Here is a 13,999-nt window from a genome sequence, read left to right on the forward strand (position 1 = left end):
ATATCTGCAGGTATTTTTGCTATCAAATGTTTCAGACGAGAATTGCTCTCTGCTACTGGTTCCTGTACAAAACCAGGGGAGAAATCTTCAATATACCATGAAGAAGGTGGTTCTGGACCTGTTTGCCTCCTGATGCAGACCTGTGACCTAGGGTGGTACCACAACTCTAATTAAATCACTTAATTTCAATTAGGCAAGGTACGCCTGAGGCCTGAGCTGACTTGGATTAAGGTTTTAAGGGCTGAAAGGATCATTTTAGGAGCACACTGTGCTGCTTTGTTCTGCAGCCTCGGACAGACAGGATCTTTTTCACCAGCTTTCTCCACTTACTTGCTTTCACGACTCAGCTCTAAGAAATAAAACACTGATCAGAATCTGCTGAGTGAAACAATCGCTTCAAAGAAGCTCAAGTATAAGTGTCAAGGCCTTTCTACAAGCTTGTTAAGACCCTGATAAGCTGCAGACCAAGAGCCTGGGCTCCTGATTTCTCAGCTGTTTCAGTGTTTGTAACACAACTGGGTGCTCAGTTCGGTTTAGCGCCGGCAGCCCTGGCTGGCAGAGTCACATAGTGATCAGAGCCGTGGAAAGGGGGTGGTTGGCAAAGGCCCTGGAGCTGGGACATGATCTCTCTGACTTCTGTCGGCCTGTTTTAAGGCAGGACGGGTGGCAGCAGCAGCTCCTCCAACCTTCTGGCTGGTTTCGTGTCTTGCAAGAGCCCCCGTCACCAAGAACTCCTGTAAACCCCCGACTGGCGCAGCAATGCAAGGCTCAGCTCGACCTTCGCAACACTTATTGGGCTATGGATGTGTTTTACCACCACAATACCAATTATTTGGTTTACAGCGTGATAGGAGCACTCGCTAGGATAAATTCTGCAGTGCGCTTGCGATACTTCTGCTGGGGATCGCTGGAACAATCCATTACTACATATATGATAATGGATGGCTTTAATCAGGGAGTGACAGAGTTTGTTTTAGAGTTTCTTCCAGTGTTGCCTGTTAGTAATCCCATTTAATTACAAAGGGCAGGGTGGTCACAGATACATGAAGAATCCAAGGTGCTCTCCTGCGTCTGCCACAAAGTTAGAAAGTTTGCAAAGACAAATGATCCTGTTCTCTCCATGGATCAGTTTATTCATCTGTATAATGGCAGCATTAAATCCACGAGGGAGGGTGATGACAAAGATTAATAGGGCGGAATTCCTGCCTGCGCTGCGAAGGAACAAGTTGATAATCCTTTGTGGAAATATTGGGAGCAATGCAGAGGATGAATTCTGGTGCTAGAGGATGAAGATTGGAGTGGCGCTTAGTGCCATGATCTAGTCAGTGGACTGAAGTTGGACCAAGGGTTGGACTCGGTGATCTTTGAGGTCTTTTCCAACCCAGTCGATTCTATGATTGTGTGTGTGAATACAGCGCGATGTTCTTGTGCACCCAGCTTGTTGAAGAAGCGGACAAGGAGCAAACGGGAGGGCAGGGCTGAGCTGCCGCTGTTGGAGCACAGCAAAGTGTGGAAACCTCGGTCTTCGTCAGCGGGTCTCACGGATGGAAACAGATCTTCTCCAAGGTACCTTTTACATCTCCCCTTAAAGTGATCCAAGTCTTTAATCATTACCCTGAAACCGCAGAGCAGCTCCAGACTCACACCAGCCTCGTTGAAAGACTTGTCAGGACTGAACCGGTAATTCACAAATTCACTAAAATTCCCCGCTCCGCTGAGCAATGTGACAGCTCTGCCGACCGCCGTAACATTTCTATTCAAACCGGCTTTGGTGCTGAAGCTATAAATATCCCTGCAATATTTCCTGCTTCAGAACATAAAGACAGCTTTACAGTGCTGATAAAATAGAAATTACTTTCTCTCTGAGGTCTAGCTGGAATTTTAATGTCTGTTTTGCAATAAAGCAGCTCCTACACAATTCGATTTGAGGGAAGGAAAACAAACGGTCTAATTTAGTTACAGTAATGACTCCTCTTGTATTGTTGGCCACAGCCAAATCTGCGGTTGCAGGGCTGTTAAAGTTTGTGGTGGTGAGCACAGTGATGATTTTTATAGCAATATGATTTTTTTTTTTAATCCTTTAAATGTATATATAGCACTGCTTAATTACATGTATGGAAACACAAGGACCCGGGAAGGAAAAGGTCGTTAAAGTTTACAACCTCTAATAGCGTTTCTATAGAAATGACTTGTCACAGCTGTAAAGCTGCTGACCAGAGATGACATGGATTAAAAAGGGTTTTTCGACTGAAAAGAAAAATTGCAACTACTGGGCTCATCAGTGTTGCTTTAATTATTCTATAAATGTCACCCTGGCTCTTGTTAGCTCCTTCAAAGGAAAGGGGGGGGAAAGCTCATTTTCTGCAGAGTTCCCTTTTGCATTTGTAGGTTGCAGTCGCGTGGTGGAGAAGAGACCTGGGGACAATTAATGGGGAGGGGAGTGAAAAATAACAGTTCTTCATATGCATTATGGCATAGGCAGATTGTCCTGAGCTCAGGTGCTAATAGGTAGCGTTATACACTAAAGAGAGTCAGGTTTGATGCTCTGGCACGTTACAGATGTCACAGGATGAGCCCAGGGACTCAGCAGCAGGATGGAGTTGCTGGTTCCTCCATCCTTCTGGAAAAGTCTTTGTGCAACATTGACAAAACCTCATTATCAACACTCATTAACGAGGGCTGGACATCACTGGGCTGGGGGTTCCAGTGCAGTTTGGTTGCTGTGTCGCAGGGACAACCCTGTCCCTCTTAAGCCGATCCTGAATGCAGTTTTTATAGTATTGGAACTAACCGGCATGCAGATGATTTTGCATTCCCATAATTTATCTACAGAATGTGTCACGCTCGGAGCTGTCACCAGCAGAGCAGCTGATGCAGCAGATAGTCTGCACACACACAAATCCGTAGCATGGGTGCCATCGAGAGCACTGCACTGTCTAGAAGTAAGGACCAAATTGACATTCTGAGTTATATGAATATAAAGGGATGGAAGCTTCTTCTCCAAAACTGGGACTTCAGCCTCTCCCTGATTTTTCTTTCTCATTTCTGTCTGTAAAGGCAAACTCATTACATTTTATTTATCTAGCATATGAGGAGTTGGTCTTTAATTGGTCAAATAAAAGATGGGGGCAGGAGGGGCTGTGAGAAGAAGACAAGGTTTTGGGGAAGCAATCCAGCGTTAGGTGTGTTATGAAGATGGTGTTAAGCGCAATGGAAAATGATGCTGAACACTGCCCGTGTCGTCAGGAACCTGTGTGTGCACAGCCAGCCATCCCTGCTTGGGCAGCTAATTAAGTGTAAGCTCACTCTAAAGGTTAATGAGAACAACGCTGTGTGTCTAGAAACTCTCACAGACTACAAGTTAGTCTTGGTAGCTGCACTTCTGAAGATCTCGTGGTGGAAGGAAGCCAATAGAATCATAGAATGATTTGGGTTGGAAGAGAACCTCAAAATGATCAAGTCCAACCGTTGCCCAGCTCTGTCCCTGCCCCATGTCCTGAGAACCTCATGTCCGTCTGTCCAGCCCTCCAGGGATGGTGACTCCAGCACTGCCCTGGGCAGCCTGTTCCAATGCCCCACAGCCCTTTGGGGAAGAAATTGTTCCCACATCCAACCTCAACCTCCTCTGGTGCAACTTGAGGCCGTTTCCTCTGCTCCTGGCGCTTGTTCCTGGGGAGCAGAGCCCGACCCCCCTGGCTCCAAGCTCCTTTCAGACAGTGACAAAATGGTAAATGCTTCAGAAACAAATGCCTTGGAGCACAAAGGTTTCTCTGTGGCTCATTAGCAGGATCAAGAAGCAACTCCTTCCCGTTTCTGCTGGGTTATTTGCTCCTGTTTGGCCTGCAAGCTCTCTGTGAAATGCATAGCACACTTCCAGGGCTCTATCAATAAATAATAACTGTTTAGAATCTTTTAAAAGAGACCTGAATGTGTTTCTTTTCATAAACGTAAGCTAAACTTAATGGAAGGCTCCATATTTTTATTTCAGTGACAAAACAGCAGAACAGCAGCTGTGTGGGACTCCAGTGAAATGAATTGCAGGTGTTATACAGCATTTCTTTTAAAGAATTAGAATCTATAGTGCTGCAATGAATACTGATTGATAGATATTAAAAAAAAAAAATCCCTGTATATTTTTCTTATTTCAAAAGTGAATGGGTAATGATGGCTTCCACTGCTTTAGAATAACATTATATCAGGCAATCTCTGCAGGATTGTATTTCCTGTGCAAAAAGTTGTAGCATCATGTATCAGGGAAAATTAATAAGATTTTACAAAAGCATGTTGAACATGCTTCTGTTAACGAAGAGGCTCCGTTGAAACCCAGCACGTAATTGGTTGGGGAAAGACGGTATAAATCACGCACAATTCCATGCAAAAGGCTTTTTATGTGTAAGTGGATTTGCTGATTGCTGTGCCTTATAGACATAACATAGGGTGATGGGGTTTGCTCTGGACTGCTTTAAACAATCAAATATTAAACTCCAAAAGAAGCCTTTTTGTGTTGAGGAAATACCAAGAAGCAGCTGGCGTAGATACAGTTTTATAGAGGAAAAAGCTTTTCTTCTAGAGGAGAAATGGGATTAATAGATTCCTTTGGACTGGTCACCCCGCTTTGGCTCTCATGGGCTATGGACTGTTCCCAGGTGCCATGGATGTTAAATAAAACCAACCAGATGTCTGTAAGTTAACTTAAATTTAGATAGACGGGCACCCAGACCTCCACTGGGAAAAGTGTATCCATGTGTGCATCAGGAAGGATGGCGACATCCGAAAACAACTGCCGAAAATTGGTTTGCTTTTGCAATATAATGCTGGAATCTGACCCTGACCCGCTAAATCCAAGCGTAATAGTCAAAAAGAGAGGACAAATATAGTATAGCTATCTTTAGAATCTGTCCTGGTCTCCTCTTGGCTGAGAGATGCATCACTTGGAGCTGGACTTAGAGTTAAGCTCAGGGTACTGTAGACTACCCAGGGAGTAGGACTGAATCCGGGTTTTTCTGCCAGTTCTACTTAATATGGATGTTCAAGTCTATCCAACCAAAATTGCATTTAGATTACATTACATTATACAGTAAGTGGCAAATCATCACTGCTCCTTTTGACATTCAGTGTAATAACATTAACCATGATGAATTTCCTTTTACTATTCATGTGGCTTCCATACATTATTTCAGCTGAATCCCATTGTAATGTAGCATTAATTAATATCTGCTGCTTATCGAGTGTTCCCTTCCATCCCACTCTCTAATTCTTGCACACAGAAGAACTGCACAGACTGTCGCCGCTGCCAGGTGATCTTCATAGGATGTAAAAAGCCGAATTACATTTCTGGTGCCAGTTGCCCCCTCATAGTCTTGTGATACAAACAGCTGTTTTTTCCAAGGTTAACAATAAACCAGTGTTGCTACAGGAGCCAAGTCCTTTTTTCCAGAGCTGTCGCAACCAGGAGAGCGACTCTGTGAAGATTATAAAGTGAGTTTCCATATTAATCCCCTCTCTATAACCTTCCATGTCCAAGTTCATCTTTGTGCCTTGCCCTGAGCCGCTGGGTTATAGCGTGTGCTTGAAAAGCTGCAAAAACCACTGTTCTGGCTGAAATGAAAGCCAAAGGGCAGCTCAAACAATTTCGGTTTCGGATGCGTGTACCCACCCGGCGATTCCATGCGGGAACCAGAAGGAACGGGCGAATCTCCCTCCCCACTTGACTTGGTGGCAATTTCCAAAGCACAAATGGTCATTTCCTCCCCTGCAGCTTAAAGTCATGAAAATCAGTGCAGTTGATTGAAGTTCTCCCTTCCACCTGGAACGTCTGCAAGAAGCCCCGTCTCCCTTGTAATAGAGTTTAGCTTAATTTCCTGTATTTAATTAGTTCTCTGTCTTCTGACCCTTCCCACCACAAGATGTCATCCTTCCGACAGGTAGGGACAGGGCTCTTGCCACCGTGTCTTCTGCTTCGAGAGTCGCAAGACTTCATATTTCTGTCGTGTCGCCCGGCCTTGAAGGACCTCTACGGTCATTCCGGAGTGATTTATGGCATCGGCTGTTCTCCACAAACACCCTCATTTCCTGCAAGGCTGGAGAACTCACGGCACAGAAGGAGAAGTTTTCCATCCCAAAAAACCCCAAACAACAGATTCCCTACAGCAACCCGAGTGCAAGAATTAAGCCATGCAAATGGCTCTAATAAGCATAATTTAAACCCACGGTTCTCTTTTTATGGCAGTTTCATATTCAGTATTTTATATTCCAATTTTCCACCTTTTAGTCTTGCTTCTTTCTATTTTGCTGCAAAGCCCTATCGCAAATGGGAGGGCAATTACTAGGCAAGCATGTAGTTCTTTAATTGAAACACTTATAGGTGTACACTTAAAAACTATAAAGACTTTTATGGAATAGCAATGCCTTAATAGGCTCTTGTGTATGTACATTGTAATCTAATTCTGTACTCTTCCAGCATTGCTGGGGGAAGCTGTTAATTTATGGTTACAATGAGCAATAAAGCAATAATAGTAATCTAAAGGTACAATATCCCTTGTTTAGGGGGCATTTATGGTTATGTATTAAAACTATAAATATAACAAGATGCCGCAGAACTGATCTATATAAAATGAAAGATAAGATCTCTCCTCTTTAATATGTGGGGTTTTTTTTTCAGCAGAAAAGCAGCCGCGTACTTACGGTTAATATCAAATCCTGGTGCTCAGCATGAGTGGTTTGCTACCAAAACCTGGTGAGAATTTAACCAACTACCTCCCCTCTCCCCCCATTTAATTTGTTACCATGTGTACAAGGCAAGAAGGCAAGAGATAATCTGATTTTAGAATCAGCCTATGTGTTGGTAGCTACCTAAACGTGCTTCCAGAACTGGAACACCTCTGGCACATCCATGATCATTCATTGCTTGCTTTCTGTAATTATTCCTCTATTTTCCCCATGTTGGTCATGTCTGAAGTCTAAATCTCTTCTTCATTTGTTCTCCATGTTCTTTGGGGATGAAAACCCTGTTGCTGTTCCGAAACAAGTTGCATGTCTTGGTTTGGTTGTTGTTAGAGAACCAAGGAACACCCCCCAGTAAGTGGAAATCACTGTGGTCAGTATGAACGTGCGTGATTGTTGCAGGCAAGATGTGTTTCAGACAGCCCCATGCAGTTTATTTCCCTTAACCCACTGCAGTCCGTGAGAACCTTCATCCTTTGCTGTTCTTTGGGTCTCCCTGCCATGGGATCCAGATATCAAACAGTTAATCAACACTATCGCCTGTAGAGATGTATTTCCCCTAGGGTTTTACATGTATGGGTGTTAAAAACCCGGCCAGTTTTCATGCTTTCCAGCGGTGGTTACTGGGAAGAGACCGGAGAGCTGGTGCAGGGTCAGCATCCTGCACCGTGGCCATGGTGCTGGGCTTGTCCTGGCAGCCAGAAACGTTTCCTAGGACACCGGTTGACAGACTTAGTGAAAACACTTCTTTTTAAACAAGTCGGAATAAGAAAGGGTGACAGGAAGGGATAATTACCTTGTCTGAGCCGGGTCTCTGGGTAGACACAGTGACATTTCGGAAATCCAAATGGCTTTGTTGTGTTATGATTGGGAAAAGAATGGAGGGCAGAGCCCCTGACATTACAGACATCACACGATTTCGCGGTGCGGAGTCTCGTTCTCCGACGGACGCGGTGCCGTCCCTGATGTCCGTGCTGCTGCCTTCTCAGCCCATGGTTCGCGATGGAGATGCCGTTGTTCCTTGGGACAAAGGAAGGGTGGTTAGTTCTTGGTCCTGCTCTGAACGCCGTGACTTTGTCCCCTCGATAGGCAAGGCGGGGTGGCCTGGGTTGACTGAGCATTTAGGAGCACTCAGAATGACCTAAAATGCCCCAAACTGCTGCTCTGCAGAGGTGGGTGGAGGAGCAACTGGGCTGGATAACGCCTGAAAATAGCGTTAGACAACAAGATGTTCTGGCTTCAGAAAAGAACAAGAGAGTGGGAAGAGGTGAACAAAACAGATGCTGCTGGAAGACGGACATTATATGTCATTGGTACGTGGCTAACGTGGGTTTAATCCTTTTCAACCCATTGAAAAGTGTCTGCTGATATTTCTCTCGATGAATTATTCAGCTTCTCTGGAAAGATCGGTCTTGGCTCATTCAGCAGTTGTGCTGGTTAATATTTTTAAGCGTATGTGTGGCTTACATTTTCGAAGAGTGCATGGACAGAGGGTACGTGTGCTTGTTCTCTTTGTATCTGCTTGTCCAGAGGCCCGATTTGCAAGTGCAAATGCACATATGGCACGTGGAATTGTGATAATAGTGCTCAGAGGTAGCAGCAGAGATACAAGAAAGCTGTGAATGCCTCAACTTTTCTCCTAGAGCCAGACAGCTATCTCGGTGTTTCTGTTCTCATCCTCACAAAATGAGGTTAATATGTGCTTATTTCAAGTAAATGTTGTGGAAGTACAGGTTGGTTTATTATCCAGAGCTTTGAGACGTTCTAAAACAAAACTGTTTAAGAGCAAAACTGTACCGTCACTCTTTTTTTAATATTCCTTGCCCTGTGTCCTGGCCGCAGCCTCCCTGGTGGGGCTGGAAGCCGTCCTAGAACCCAGTGCTCAAGTGGAATTTCCAAGCCGCAGTACAAAAAGGTCCAGAGGAAATAAGCCACCTTAATAAATACACAGAAAACCCGCATCATTTTCTAGGAACTTTATAGCATGACTCCGTTGCTTCCCATTTCATGCGTTCTAATGAATATATCCATGACCTGTTTCAGTTTTTCTTAGGAGCAGGCGACAGAAAGGCCCTGGTGCCCCCTCCCAGCCCATGCCTATCCAGACCCAGCATTTTTCCAGCAACCAGCCGCTTGGCACAAGCTTTGCCAGCTCAGCAACCCTGTCTGCTCTTCCCTTGAGGAAACCATTCACCTTATCACCAAAGAGAGACGGGGGAAGAAAATTCCATCTGTTACAGCTCAGAGCTAGAAGCTTCATAATTGCATGGGTACACAGGCTGCATATCAATTGTTTTTTGTTTTAGGAAGCACTTAGGGAGCATTCATTCTCCTTTTATTGTTGTTCTCTCCCTTGCAAGTGAGTGTATTTCACCCCCTTTGGGATACAGTGCGAGGATTTCAGAGCCAATTTGCGGCTTAACGGTGCAAGGGAGGTGTTTAGAAGCACACATGGATGGAAGAGTCTGCGCGCTGTCCCATGGGGCGGGATGTGATGTACCACAAATGTCAGTGCTTTGGGGTCGTCTGGCGAGCGCGGCCTCCAGCAGCACAGCCGTCATCAGGTGCACCCCGAAATTCATTTCAGTGGGACAGCCGAGGGGTACGAAGTTATTCCGGAGCTCATGTGTTTTTCAGACTGAGATTCACTGAATAAGGGATGTGAAAAGAGTCCTACAGGGCCCGACAGAGATTTTGTTATAATGAGGAAGTTTGTTTTAAAATGTTGCTTTATAGAAGGACCTTAAAAGAGAATATTATCAGATAGCTGTCGGATTGAGTGTCATTGCCTATCACGATAGCGGCACCTCCCTGGGGTTGTTATGGGTTTGTAGTCTCTCTCAAATCATGGATTTATCTGCTGGTGCTGGGTCTGGCCCATCCTTGAAAGGAGGATGGACGATGTCCTGTATCAAAAATAGTGTGGTGAGCAGGCCAAGGGCAGTGATCCTTCCCCTGTGCTCTGCATTGGGGAGGCCACACCTGGAGTATTGTGTTCAGTTCTGGGCCCCTCAGCTCAGGAAAGAGATTGAAGTGCTGGAGCGGGTCCAGAGAAGAGCAACAAGACTGGAACACAAGCCCTATGGGGAGAGGCTGAGGGAGCTGGGCTTGTTTAGTCTGGAGAAGAGGAGGCTTAGAGCTGAGCTCAGCACTCTCTAGAACTACCTGAAGGGCAGTTCTAGCCAGGTGGGATTGGTCTCTTCTCCCAGGCAGTCAGCAATAGGACAAGGGGCCATGGGCTTCAGCTCTGCCAGGGGAAATTTAGGCTGGATATTAGAAAGCAATTCTTTACAGAGAGAGTGGTCAGGCATTGGAATGGCTGCCCAGGGAGGTGCTGGACTCACCGGCCCTGGAGGTTTTTAAACTGAGACTGGACATGGCACTTAGTGCCATGACCTAGTCAATGGACTGGAGTTGGACCAAGGGTTGGACTTGGGTGATCTCTGAGGTCTTTTCCAACCCAGTCGATTCTGTGATTCTGTGATTCTGTGAAAACACACCCTTGTGTGCAACACTTCCCCAAAGCCTTTTTATCAGTACTATCTAAACCCAGTTTTGAGAACCCACGCGGGACTCAGCTTTGTGTGGTCATTCTCTTGCTTTTGTTCCAGTTCAAAGAACAGACGCAATTTCCAAGCCTATCTGCTGGAGTTCAGTGTCATCTGCCTGGTTACAAGACAAGATGCCCTCGGGTGATTAGGCCAAGACACCCATTAGTCTGAGCCACGGTGGTACAAACGTATTCCTGAAGTGCCCCCCAGGTCTCACCTTGTTTCTGAACCTTGGTCCCTCAGGACAAGCGCTGGTTTTGTCACAAGGTGCGAGGCGTGTGCAGAACGTGCCCGGCGGTGACAGGCTGCTGGAGATCAATCTGATTAGCTTATCAAAGGGAAGATTAGAAAGCAACCCCATCACGCTGTTTAAATATGTTCACAGGGTGAAAGCGCGAGGTACAAAGTAGTTTTTAATCTAGCGGAGAAAGGTGTGACAGGTGATGTTTGGAAGGTTTAAAATGATTCAAATGGTTCGTAATAAAAAAACAGCAGCTTTGCACAAATCTCGGGGTGTCACAGGTAGAATAACTCCTCTAAATATGCTTTATAGAGAGGAAGTTCTGCAGGAGCCATTGAAAAAAGAGTTTGGACTGGACGCCTTTCGCCCCTGCGCCACTAGCTCAGTTGTGTTGTGTTCAGACCACAAATTGAATAGCAAGCGGTTCTGCATTATTTGTTTTTACTGCTGCCAAAAGGGAAAAAAAAGTCACAGAATAAACAGTGGGATGTTTGCAGCCCTCTTACATTAGGCAGATTGGATAAACTGGCTCACAGTTGATTGTTTTTCTTCAGATCAGTCAGTGCCATTGCGTTTTCATTTATTTGATGTTACGTATGTATTTCTGGGGCTTTAGTTTTGTCTGGGATGTTTTTGCAGTCGTGACTCCTGGGGAGGGAGACGGGATTACAAACAGCTCTGCCTTTCCTAAACATCACTGCCGCGTTTACGTAATCCTGATTCTTGGGATAACAAAAATAACGGGATGAATGAGCATGCTTACTCAGGGAAGGCAAAACCATTCATTATTAATAGCACTGAGCTTTATTCTCTCGTCTCCTGACGCCAAGTTAAATCACTGCATCCAAAGCAGGAGAGGATGCTCGGACCACGATGGGGGACTGAGGTGAGGATGTGAGGCTTTGCACAGGTTTCTTGGACCAGAACAGGGGTGGTGATGAGGATGCGGGTGTTCGCACAGCTCTACACAGTTCACCACTTTCTAGACTCCATCTTGTGCCCACTGATGGCAAAAGCAAGTTTTCCGTTCGCTTCAGCGCTGCAGGATCCTTGTTTCTCCGTCCGTAGATCCAGATTCAGATGTGTGTGTTTTTTACTTCTGCCAGGCCTAGAATTCACTAAACAATGCAAAATAAAGAGCAAACCAAACTGCCTGCAGCTCGCAGCCCGCCTGCCTCTCTCAATAAGAGCGCTACAGCCACCGTGTCGCTCGGAGGTAGATCTTTTCTCCCTTTTATTTTGTTCTCTTTTCCCTTTCAATATTATCAGCTCTCCGAGTACATGAGAAAGAAAACAGGGCAGGCAGCGCTCACCCCGTTATTCTGGAATAGTGATGGTTAGTCTCACCATCTCGGTGGGTTGTGTTTCCAAAGAACACGATTTCCTCCCCAGTTTCCTTAGATGACAAAATGATGTTGGAGTCGTGTGGCATCGCGCTTCGCAAATGCAAACAGGTTGCGGTTAGTTCTTTTATACAAGGGCATACTAATTGCAAGAGCACTCATTAATTATGTATGATGCGCACACTTTGGTTGCCAAAATATTTTTGGATATTATTAGCCAGAATATTACTTCAACGTACCGTCAGCATCGTTTTACACGTCGTGGTATTTTAATGAACATATGGCACTACATGAGCTAATGCAAAACCCTGTTTTCTTATACTAGATAAGTTGCTTTTCAACTCGCTACAGTAGATATTATTTACATGGCATAGCACACTGCTAAATATTTAAATGTATGGAAGTGAATGGTGAAACCTGCTCCTCCTGTGCTTCCTTATGCAAGTGAGTTCTGTCTGTCTGTGGATACAAAATGCTGCCATGGACCTGGCTGGAGAGGCGACTGTTTTGGACCCTGCTGCCAGCCTGGCCTTCAGTCCAATGAATGTGAAGCCTGCCATGTGGCCTTAGCTCGTTTCCAGCAAGCAGAGAGTCTGTTGATCCCCAAAACCTTAAGACATCACACTTTAATCTGAGCATCTTCTAAGGATTTGACTTTTTTTTTCCTGCCATAACACATTGTTTTAAAGCTGATCTCATAATTGTATTGATTTTTCTATTTTTTTAATTTATTTTTTTTTTAGTTCTCTGCATCAAAGCACTTCTTTAATCAAAAGTAAATTATGTAAAGGCCGTTAGGGTCAGCTCAGCAAGCAAAATGAAAACTGCAATACATCATTTATTTGTAAATGTCAGTGAAATCTGCAGATCGATATCCTTCCCAGTGTGGATGGTATTTATTATTTGATATAAATCCCGTGGCAGCTGCCGGGTCGGGGTGGGCCAGCCTGGGGACACATCCCTGTCCCCCGGACCAGCCCCGTTTGCCATGTCCGTGCCAAATCTCTTAATTCCCCGCATTGTCTCCCACAATCCGGACCCCAAACCCCAATGTGTGCTGCTGGGGGTCCTGCCCAAAGGTGTGAGCAGAGGGCAAGTCAGGTCTTTAGGCTTTTTAAACTCCACCTAGTGGCAAAAAAGCTTGTTGTTTTATGATGATGGGAAAGCTGCTGGGTCCGGGTGGGAGCTGATATACCCCAGCTGCTCGGATGGCAACGCGACCTGAATTGCTCCGGATGGCAAAGCAGAAAGGGTTAAACCCACACTGATCTGTTCTATGGATAATGAAGGTGCTTGTGTAATAAAGCAACGACATTTTAACTGCTTTTGGGGAATACTGGCTGGATGGTGGAGCAGAAGCTTTCTGTTGGTGTCAGAAGTATCTGTCCATCTTTATAGACTCAGGCTGGCCCGTGCGGGTCACCGCATTGTCTGGGTGCTGTAAAAGGAAATGAAGGAGGATATAACACCAGATAGGATCTGGTTTCGCCCTTAAATATTCAAAAGGGATTTTATGAGGGATGGGATTAAAATGGAGAGGTTTTGCTGATGCTCTGTGGAAAAGATGTTTATAAAAATACAACAATGCGTGTTCTCCGGTGGTTGTCGGAGATGCCGAGGCCAGGAGGAATACTACAGGTTCCTTTGGGTTAAGATCTCATGAGTTTTGTCTCCTGTGTGTCTTGGGCAGAGCTTCATCCCTTCACACGGGTAGTTTGCCAAAGGTGTTTTGTTTGCTTTTTACAGATAAACAGTTTGTTATTACAGATAACCCACTCCAAATCCCAACCGAGGCCTTGTGTGCGTTAACCCAACACCGACACTAAACCGTGTCCCTAAGGACCTCGTCTCTGTGTTTTTAAACACCTACCGGACACGGGAAGGAAGGGGGAATGGTCTCGGGGGGGATAACGAGAAGTGTCAGTGCGGTTTGGCCGATGAGGAGGAACTTCTGCGGGACCAAAGGGATGTTGGTGACCGGAGGCGTGAACGTATCTGCCATCAGAGAGAGGATCCGTCATGAATGTTTAAACAAGGAGCACAGAACGCTGCAGCCGGCTCTCGGGGGGAAAAACCATGGGGGGATGCACTGGTTTGACATCCGCACGTTCAGTAATTGCGGGTGTCGGTTAATGAAGGCA

General features: G+C 45.5%; 1 protein-coding gene across 2 annotated transcripts in view; it reads left to right on the forward strand.

Annotated features, from left to right (window-relative positions):
• Positions 1-13,999, forward strand: part of PLXNA2 (plexin A2) — a 452,864-nt gene that overhangs the window by 170,446 nt on the left and 268,419 nt on the right. The window lies entirely within an intron of this gene.

This window comes from Columba livia, chromosome 22 (assembly GCF_036013475.1).
Source record: "Columba livia isolate bColLiv1 breed racing homer chromosome 22, bColLiv1.pat.W.v2, whole genome shotgun sequence".
NCBI classification, from domain to species: Eukaryota; Metazoa; Chordata; class Aves; order Columbiformes; family Columbidae; genus Columba; species Columba livia.